At 31.6% G+C, this 10,252-nt stretch overlaps 2 long non-coding RNA genes across 4 annotated transcripts; one reads left to right on the top strand and one right to left on the bottom strand.

Moving 5' to 3' along the window:
• Positions 1 to 1,135: 1,135 nt before the first annotated feature.
• Positions 1,136 to 2,689, bottom strand: LOC121122225 (uncharacterized). 2 transcript variants are annotated; one of them, XR_011781117.1, is made up of 3 exons: positions 2,515 to 2,689; positions 1,814 to 2,432; positions 1,136 to 1,750 (listed from the first exon to the last, which is right to left on the bottom strand). It is a non-coding gene; the product is annotated as an uncharacterized lncRNA (long non-coding RNA). The 2 variants fall into 2 exon arrangements; XR_005865752.1 differs by having other exon boundaries at positions 1,136 to 2,432.
• Positions 2,690 to 3,455: 766 nt separating this feature from the next.
• LOC121121949 (uncharacterized) lies at positions 3,456 to 6,730 on the top strand. 2 transcript variants are annotated; one of them, XR_005865630.2, is made up of 4 exons: positions 3,470 to 3,760; positions 3,814 to 4,015; positions 4,161 to 4,410; positions 5,976 to 6,730. It is a non-coding gene; the product is annotated as an uncharacterized lncRNA (long non-coding RNA). The 2 variants fall into 2 exon arrangements; XR_005865629.2 differs by having other exon boundaries at positions 3,456 to 4,015.
• Positions 6,731 to 10,252: the final 3,522 nt, after the last annotated feature.

Here is a 10,252-nt window from a genome sequence, read left to right as displayed (position 1 = left end):
ACTATGATGCTTTTTTATAGGCAAATTTCAAACATAGACTTATTGTATGAACATAAAATACTTTAATACCTTACCTGTTTAAAATTAATTTTTATAAACGTATATAAATTTCCTTTATTTAAGTTCTTCATTCATTTTTTTTTAAACCTTTACATTTCTGCTGAATAAATTCCAAAAGTATCAGTTATTTTTCATGGAAAATCAAGTTTTACATTTATTTAATTCATTATTTAACTATTTGATGTATGTACAAGTTGCGACTTGTATAAGAAAATTGTACAAGTTGCAACCAAAAAATGAGATCAATAAATTTAAAGTATTTGAGATGAGAATAATACAATATTCTATGAATGGTCGATATATCAATGGTGTAACTTTTGACCGTCTTAATACAAGTATTATGTACCACATTATAAAGCTCGAATGCCTATAGTTATATAACTCATAAGTACATAATATACATTTTATAATTTATTGTATCAAAAGGAAATGCTACTAACAATTAATAGTTTGTCATTAGAATGACCAATGTTGTAATTTAATTATACATTTTAAGACGAAGAAATTACAACTTGTACATAACATATCAAATATTAGTCAAATAAATGTTCAAACGAAAAATAATCATTTTCTTCATTGACCAAAGACGATGGGGTCTTATGATACCCTGGATAATAATCTACGCTCTCAATTTCATCAGTTATATAATATGGACAATTTTATCCTTTACACTATTAGGAGAAAAAACCAAGATATATGGACTCTATCCACTTTTCATGTCCCTTTGGATCCTGATTGGCTATTCCACCACATTTTACTTCTTTATTGATCAAAGAAAAAAGATTATAATGTCAAAATCCTCGTCTATGACTCCTGCAATCAGCCCTTAACTTCCTCTTACTCCAAAAATAAAGACAATCAGTCAAACAATCTCTTTCAAACTATTATGACAATCAATCAAAATGGACAATCCCCTTTATTATGTGTTTTAATCAATATTTATTGTTAGAAAGTCACTGATAAATATATTTTATTATTGTTTCTTAGAAATCTATTCTTGTATGGTTATAAGTACATTCTATTCACAAATTTTAATTATAATTATTAAAAAAATTCATTTAGAAAAACAGCAAAAGAGATTTCAAATCGATTTTAAAACTTTTATTATCAGTTTTAATATAATCAATGTATTAAATTTCCGATATGAGAGTAGTTGAATTGTAAATTTTGAGAAAATCGGTATTTTTTCTAATAACATATTTTTATTGACTTGAACAAATATTTCTCCTTTAATAAATCACCCAAAACTCAATATTGGACAAAAAATCATAAAATTAAAAGTAGTGTAACTTAAACTATATATTTGAAAAATGATGGTAAAATTTTATGAGGAATTGTGAGAGATGTACATCTTGTAAATGTTATTTGTTAATTGTTTTTACTTGTTAGAATTAGTTACTTTTGTAAGGAAAAATATATTTATAATATTTAATCATAGAATAAAATATTTTTTGTGTTACTTCTCAAGGTAGATCCAAATTTAAATCGTAGACCCAAGATTTTTTTAAAGGTGTTACATAACATTTTTTCCCCCTGATCAAGATCCTTTTTTTGTGAAAAAATGAGTTGGGATCTTGTTTTTCCAGGATTTTTTGGAGTTTTACACCCACAACCGCACCACTATTAGTGATAATAAAAAAAAAATAAGAATTGAGAATATATTATGGATAGGACTTGCTTCAAATTTCTTCTGAAAGTATAAAAATATATACATAAATTTCTCAGTATTCATTCTTTAATACTCTTTAATTACGGCAGTAAAAAAATCTTCTTCCACTTTTTTTCCAATCACAAAAGATACTCACAAGTATTAAAGAAATCAATAATCAGGGATGAGCCTTAAAGTGAATTCAGTTGGGTCCCATTAAAATTTTGGGATGTGATTGTAAAAAGCTTTTTTTTCTATGTTTTAACCCGACCCACTATAAATAAATGAAATTGGGAACCCTTGTCCCCATGAGTTTGAAATTTTTTTTAGTTATCACCCACCTATCCTGATTAAGAGCTGGATTCAGACTTTGTTTCCCACTCCTCAAATAGGAGACGAAGAAGAGTTGACTTGACTTAGCAACCTTCAATGAAGGAGTAGTTGATGGTAACTAACTCTCTCTGTTCCTCACTGGATCTTAAAGTTTTCAGTCGTTTTATGCTACTCCATAGTTCATACATGTAGAAGCATACGATGGTTCCGTAGATATGGAGGAATTTATGTATTCTACAGTACAGAGGCAATGATTATCGAGGTCAGAAGTAACTATAACAGCATTTATCATAAGGGAACGAATATAAAGACACAGTAGGGTCCTTTGTGCATTTTTATATCCACTGCGACAATTTGGTACACAACAATAGGCCGGCATTATAAAAAAGATCTGGAACATAATTTCAAATTAATTAAGTACATAATCAATATATTATATAGTCAGTTTAATCAAATGACATCAATTTTATTACAAGCTTTCTTTAATTCCAGTCTCGACAATATTGGCTTGACAATTATTAGAATATTCCGTGATATAGAGTCAAAAATCAAGGATTCAATCCAAATAATACAAATGAGGAACAATAACAAATTTCGTTGTTACGTATAAAAAAATATAATATACTAAATGATGGAACAAAGTAAGTAACTAACCAGTAAGGAAAATTTAAAAACTAGTCTTCCATGTGTCACGAATTCCGTGAGAACTATTGCCTAACAATAATATAATACAGTATCGAATAAAATACTAGCCTAAATAAGGTTTAAATATTATCAAATATATATATATGCAATTCATTGGAAAAATTGGGGAGAAGTGTAGTGTAAATGATAGTCAGGAGTGAGATTACTTAAGAAATAAAGGTTATTAGGTATTTTTTGAGGTATTTAGCTAACTACAAGGGACTTTTTCTTCTTCTTCTTTTTGGAGGTAAGGTTGCGTGGTACAATAAGTATGTTTACTTAAGGAAGAAAGACTCAGATAATGATTTCTAATACAATCTGGGTGAGCAGAAGCTCCAATCACGCAACCTAGTATAATAAAAAACATCAATTTTGATTATAAATTCGACTTGGTAACTCATATAGACTTTGTACAATTATAAAGCTATATTATTATTCGTAGTTGCAATTTTCTCTCAGCATCACGTGGTATTTTAAGTATATATTTTAATCAATCATATTTTGCTCAAAAACAATGTTTTAGGATTTCAAATATTATCAGAAAATGGAAGAGTTGCTTAAAATCCCACGTGGTGTTGAGATAAAGTTACAACTACGACAAGTATTATAGCTTTAGAATTGTACAAAGTTCATGTGAGTTGACCAAATGGAATTTTTCATAAAAAATGATGTTTTTCACCACAACAGGTTGCGTGATTGAAGTTTGTGCACTTCCAGTTAGTATTAGAACTCATTTATCAGTTGTTAGGGTATAAGTAGCAGGCGAAATGGTATTTTAAGCAACTCTTCCATTTGTGGGTATGTACAAGATTATGTTGTAAGCTTTATTCAAATAATCTGAATTATTATGATTATATTCTTCATTGAATAATAATGTAATTAGTTAATAACGATGACTAAGTACTGTATCGCGTTGAATCAAATTAAGGAAAATGCCGGGTTGCTCAGCGTACAAATGCAAATCTAGAATAGGGGATAAAAAGGTCCGAAAAATTAAGCTTACATAAGTTCCCAAGAGGATGAGCTCCTTAAAGGGTAAATCCAATATTTATTACCTGGTTAAATATACATCTTGTCATTTGATTAAGTGAGTGGATTCAAAATACAGGGAATTATATCCTTGGCAAATACACTAGTATGCTGACGTCACTATGAAAAGAGTTATCTAGAACTCCCTGTTCAAAAATACTCCGTCTGAAAAGCAACCCCATTCCTACAATTTTCCTAGAGATACCAAATTTTTTAAGAAATTCTCTAAAAGGGGTTGCGGCCTTTTTCAACAATACAAAGGTAATTCTTTTAATATGCTAATTTGAATTTAAACATAAAATTTAATATCAATTTACAATAATGCTCTTAATAACATTGAAATATTGAGATTATAATTTATAATCTACAATAGATAATAACTTTTATTTGTATAATCAATTGCTAGGTCTGACGAATGGGAGAAAAAATGGCCGAAATAAAATGTAAGAGGCAAGATGAAAAAATAAGGCAACAAGAATTACTTAAAAAACCCTCAACGAAACGTCCTCCTTGATCATTGTTATTTTTTAGTGGATAACCGGGCACTCAAAATAAAATTCCTGCTAATGGCAAAAAGAGTGGAGCACTTAGAGAACAAATTAAAAATCGAAAAAAACAATACTTTTGAACATAACAAAGAGGTTGAATCCCTGAAGGTAAATATATATATTATCATACTTAACATATATTAGTTTTAAATAAGTTATTAAATATTCTGAGCAAGGAGACTTCTTACCAAACGATTCCATAAACAGAGGTATGAATACAGAACCTCTTGCTCTTTTGATATCAAGGCATGATTATAAAATTAAAGAATTGCTATACTGCTTAGCTCTGAAAATATTAGTTATTGAAGCTTAAACAAACCCTGTTTTTATATCTTAGGAAGTGAATGATGACTTAAAAAAATAGCAAGGAACTGAAGAAATTCTGCAATAATTTAATGAAACAGTGATTTCAAATCTACTTTTCCGTTGCAGTGAAATTAATCAAATGTACAACCATCGTAGTAGAGAAGCTTACTCACTTGAATTACGTAAATTTGCAACAACTCTTCCATTTTATAGTGCGAAAAACATGCAAGTTTAAGAAAAACATTTCATTTTGCTTACTATCACAATCGACCTTACGCAGCTGGTATTCAACTATTGATGGCACTCCTGGTTTCACTGATGAATTTCTTAAAGCTAAATCTCAAAAAGAAAAAAATAATCTGCACACTTATGTAAGATGAAATGGCTATAAAAAGATCTTGAGTTTGACAGTACACGGTATCATGGTTATGTGGACTTTGGCAGAGATCAATCTACAGACTCTATTGCTCAAAATGCCCTAGTTTTCATGGTATCTAGTATCAATGATAGGTTCAAATTATCAGCCCATCACCTAATTTATCCATGATTAAAAATTCGGAGCAAATTTAGAATTGGATTATTTACGACCATGGTTTTTAATTCAGCAGCTCCGGATAGCATAATATATGTAATTCTTGATTGTTCTCACATGGTAAAATTATTCAGGAATAGTTTGGCTTCATGTAAAATTATTTATGATAATAACGGTGATAAAATTGAATGGAGATTCATTGACGAATTACAAAAATTACAAGGTGAAGAAGGCCTTAAATATGGAAACAAATTAACCAAGAGGCATGTTAACTTTTGCAGGATGAAGATGAAAGCTTCTTATGCTACACAAACTCTTAGCTAGTCAGTAGCGAATGCAATCGAGTTTCTCATCAAAGATTTAAATTGCCTTCAATTTAAAGGATTAGAAAACACGGTTAATTTTATAAGAATTATGAATCGTTTTTTCGATAGTTGCAATAGTAGAATTTGTTTTGGAAGAGGCTTTAAGGCTCCAATGAAATGTTTTGGAAACCATTTGTTGAAGATAGCTTCAATCATATCAAAGATTTAAAAATTGATCCTTCGACTTTACTACACAAGTTAAGGGAAAAGACAGGCTTCATTTGTTTTTGTGTGGCTATAAAGTCAATTTATAATATATTTGATACATCAGCATGTCAAGTCCAATGACCAAAAGTATCTTCTAATGTATAAGATGTCACTAGATTACCTAGAACTCTTTTTTGTTTGTTCTTTACGTTTTAGATTTGGACTAAACAATAACACAACAGCACGTCAATTTATGGTAGTTAATAATTGTTTAATGAATTGTTATAAATGTTTCTTTAAAATCATATTCTTTTTAATTACAGGCAAGTTATAAAAGGCTCCTTATTCACCAAGAAGTAAAAGAAAGCTTCTTCCATCATTAAGTTTTTCAAAATTAAAGATTGTAAACCTTTTTGATTTCTGGTGTGTGAATTTTCTGGCGAAGATCGAGATCTCATCGAAACTTATCAAGATAGTGTTAATAGGGCTTCAGATTTATTATTATATTTAAATACATTACATGCTAGTCAGCTTTACAATATGATATTCTCAGCGAACAAACTCGATAAATTTTATTGACGTCGACAAATCCAAGACGATGCTTTACAATGGTATTTGCCAATTTATTTGAAATGGGAGATTCCTATCGTCCTATTGGGGTGAAGTGTAAAAAGACAACAACATCGTTTTCCTAAATATTTTGCTCATGTTAGATTTAAATATTTTAATATATCTAGCAAAAATCTCATAAATGAAGCTAATAGTAGCATTAATTCTTGTAAAAAGAGGTAGAATTCTCATGGTGCAAGTTCAAGAAAAATTATTAAATTATCTTCTAAATTTTGAACTTCCATTTTGTTTCGTTAAACATAGGATTTAATCTAAAAAAATAGTTTTATTCAGATCTTAAAATAATAATACATTTTCATAGTAATATAGCTATAAATCAAAGAAAAGCAGGATAAAGTATAAATAGTTAGGTTTAATTTTGAACGTCTGTATTAATGATGATTATATTATATTATCTGTATTAATGCCATGAATAATAATTTTTAAAATCAATAATAATTAAATATAATAACTGTTATGGGAAACACTTATTAATAATCTTTATTAGTTTGGAGATTCTAAATATTCATGGAGGTAATATTCCAATATAGTGATAAGCAATTAAGTTTTTTTTCAAGATGATTAAGACTATCTAAGTTTCAAAATTACAAGTCTACAGAAGTTAAGAGGTCACTTATAATTTTTTATTACATTATCACTTAGGACTCAATAATTCACAAAATCTATTTATACAGATAGTAGCAAAATATAATATATATTGCAGACAAAAGTATCGATAAAAAAGGGTGCATATTCATTGAGAGTCTAATTTCTTTTTACTTCTTGGTGAATAAGAAACATTGCTGATATGTTTGAGCCTTTTATAACTTGCCTGTAATTGGAAAAAAGAATATGATTTTAAAGAAACATTTATAACAATTCATTAAACAATTATTTAACTACCATAAATTGACGTGCTCAAATTGTGTTATTGTTTAGTCCAAATCTAAAACGTAAAGAACAAACAAAAAAGTGAGTTCTAGGTAATCTAGTGACATCTTATACATTAGAAGATACTTTTGGTCATTGGACTTGACATGCTGATGTATCAAATATATTATAAATTGACTTTATAGCCACACAAAAACAAATGAAGCCTGTCTTTTCCCTTAACTTGTGTAGTAAAGTCGAAGGATCAATTTTTAAATCTTTGATATGATTGAAGCTATCTTCAACAAATGGTTTCCAAAACACGTTTCATTGGAGCCGCCCAATCATGATTCATGCTATCATGAACTTAAGGCCCCATGACCCAATTAAGAAGAAAAAGGAATGCTTCTACCACAGGAAGGGGGGGGGGAAGGCCACAAATTTCGAAACTCCTGAAATCTGTCCAAAGCTCATCACTCCAAAAAAAACTAAGCAATCGTTGGGTCCTCATTCCGACGTTAAACATAAATTCACCTTGCATGTACTCACCTTTTAGAAATGTTCTTTTATTCATTTATAGTAATGGAATTAAGTTCCTCGATCGTTCCGAGGAGCCTCTTCTCGGGGAGACGTAATCCAGCATCCACCAAGCTCGTTGCCGCAAATGGAACTCCTGTGAGAACTCATGGTTCTACGAAATTATGTGTCGAATTCGACCCTGTGGGCAAGGTCCGGTGGGAGTTTGTCCGTTGCGGATATTGATTATGGTGTTGTTGGTGCCGATTTCTGGAGCCATTTTAAACTGTTTGTAAACATGGAACTAGGTTCATTGCAATAGAACAAACTTACTTCTTCGGTGAGAGAAGAAAGGTGCGACATTGCCAGGAAAATGATAGCTCGATATCCCACTCCTCAGTCTGAGGAAGAACTATGTCTGAAGCCACGTCATGCAGTTCAGCACGAAATTTTCACGTACTCACCATCTAACTTCTGAAAAAGAGACTATAATAAGGAAATAAATTTCTAAAGTATTGTCGGCTGGAATTATACGCAGATCAAAACCAATTGGTCTTCCCCAATTCACTTGGTACCAAAGTAGGATGGCGAATGGTCGGTGACTACCGGGAGTTGAAATCCCTGAACTTTCCAGACCGTTACCCGATGCCTCATATTCATGATTTTATAAGGAATATCGGAGGTTGTAAATTCTTTACTAAATTGGATCTAAAGCGTGCTTAGTATCAGGTACCAATGTCAAGCGAAGACTGCAAGAAAACTACAATAATTATGTGCGCAGGGCTTTATAGATTTACAAGAATGCATTTTGGACTTCGTAACACCTGCAATACTTTCCAAAGATTGATGGATTCCTTGCTTGGACGTTTAGACTATGTTTTGGACTATATCGACGACATAATGACAGCTTCTCATTCCGAAATGAACATCATGCCACATCGAAAGAGTACTTACAATTTTAAAAGATAAAGACCTGGCGTACAATATGGAAAAAAAACAAGTTTTGCAGACCGGAGATCGAGTTCCTTGGGCACCAAATTAGTCAACAGGCTATCCGTCCCATTGAAGAAAAGCTTAAGCAAATCGAGATGTTCCATCGACCTGGTAAGGGCAAGCACCTGCACCAGTTAATTATTATCGTAGATTTCTTCCTAGTCTGCGGGAGTTGTTATCTCCTCTATATAAGTTAATCCCTAAAGTTAAAAGTTCCAAGATTGAGTGGACTGAACAGGGCAACACGACTTTCTTCAAATTGCAAAGCACCCTCTCCAATTATAAATTATGATAATAATTGGAAAACAACCTACGAAGGAGAAAATAAGTATTTGATGGCTTGCCGATTTTGAAAGTTTGCCCATTGACAAAGAAAAAAACAGTTTATAATTGTAATGGTAGATTCATTTTAACACTGAGGGACATTTGATTAAATAAACAAAACAAAGGGGTTTGGAGGGGGAAAAAAAAATCCCCACCGGCAAGCATGTAATTGGAAACATTATATTTTGGGAGTGTTTCTCTGCAAAGGGGAGATGACAACTTCAGTACATCGAAGGGAGGACTGAATCATCCTAATATACATCATAGGAAAACATACAATCAGTACGGGTACATTTAAAAAAAACTTTAACGTGTAGTGTCTTAGCAATAGTTTGGAAGTTAGGTCACTTACTTTATTACGTATGTATTAGGGATGGGGAATTGTTCAGCCGGCGCCCGACATCAGAATACATTAAGAAACTGAAGACGGAATGCCCATAAAAAGGTTAAAAATTGTCCAAAAGCCGTGTCCATTCTATTATAAATTTAGGACATCCATAAACTAGATAAAGGGGTTTTTCATCTCTCAAGCCACACCCACGACATAATGGGCTTACTCTATGGTATATAAGGTGATATTGTCAGGGTAGGAGACAATCCCCAGTTGTAAACTGAACCAAAGAGTACGAGTTTCCTTTCGAAAAATCCAAGAGATGCTGCCACCTCCCAAGTCCAACTCTTGGGAGCATTGAACGGCCTTGATGGCAAAAGTCAAGATTCGACCGAACAAAAGTGTCTGCTATTTGTCTATTTAATGGGCAGAGATCTTCTCCTTAAAAGATGACCGAAGGATAACAAAAATTCGGGTACAAGGTCGATCCAGAGCTCCAGCTCTGGCTAGCATATCAGCCATCTCATTTCGAGTGACATTGTTTTCACCTCTTACCCAGCAGAGGGAGAGAAGGACCTCACTAGCAAACGACCTCAAAAGAGTTTTCATATCTTGGACAAGGGATCTCTTTGTCTCTATCGATTGTAAAGCAGATCACTAATGTGATCCATCTGAAAATCAATATTGTAAATATTTGGCGAAAAAAATTCCCTAAATAATATTTTATTTGACTGTACAAAGAATACCTAAGGAAAAAAATCATTTTGATAAATTTATTATTTCCACCTTCGTCACTAAAGAGCAGGGTTAAGACTAGTGTTGTATCAGTCCTAATTAATTCGGTCAAGTTCAGTCCTATGTCTTAGAAATGTTGATTGGGCTAATAAGATATATGAGATGTGTATTAAGAGCATTGCACATCCATAAAACTTATCCATATTTTAATTACATCACAAT

Source organism: Lepeophtheirus salmonis, chromosome 7 (assembly GCF_016086655.4).
Source record: "Lepeophtheirus salmonis chromosome 7, UVic_Lsal_1.4, whole genome shotgun sequence".
Classification (NCBI taxonomy): Eukaryota; Metazoa; Arthropoda; class Copepoda; order Siphonostomatoida; family Caligidae; genus Lepeophtheirus; species Lepeophtheirus salmonis.
Note: the sequence above shows the minus strand (reverse complement) of the source record. Positions and strands in the feature narration are given on the sequence as shown.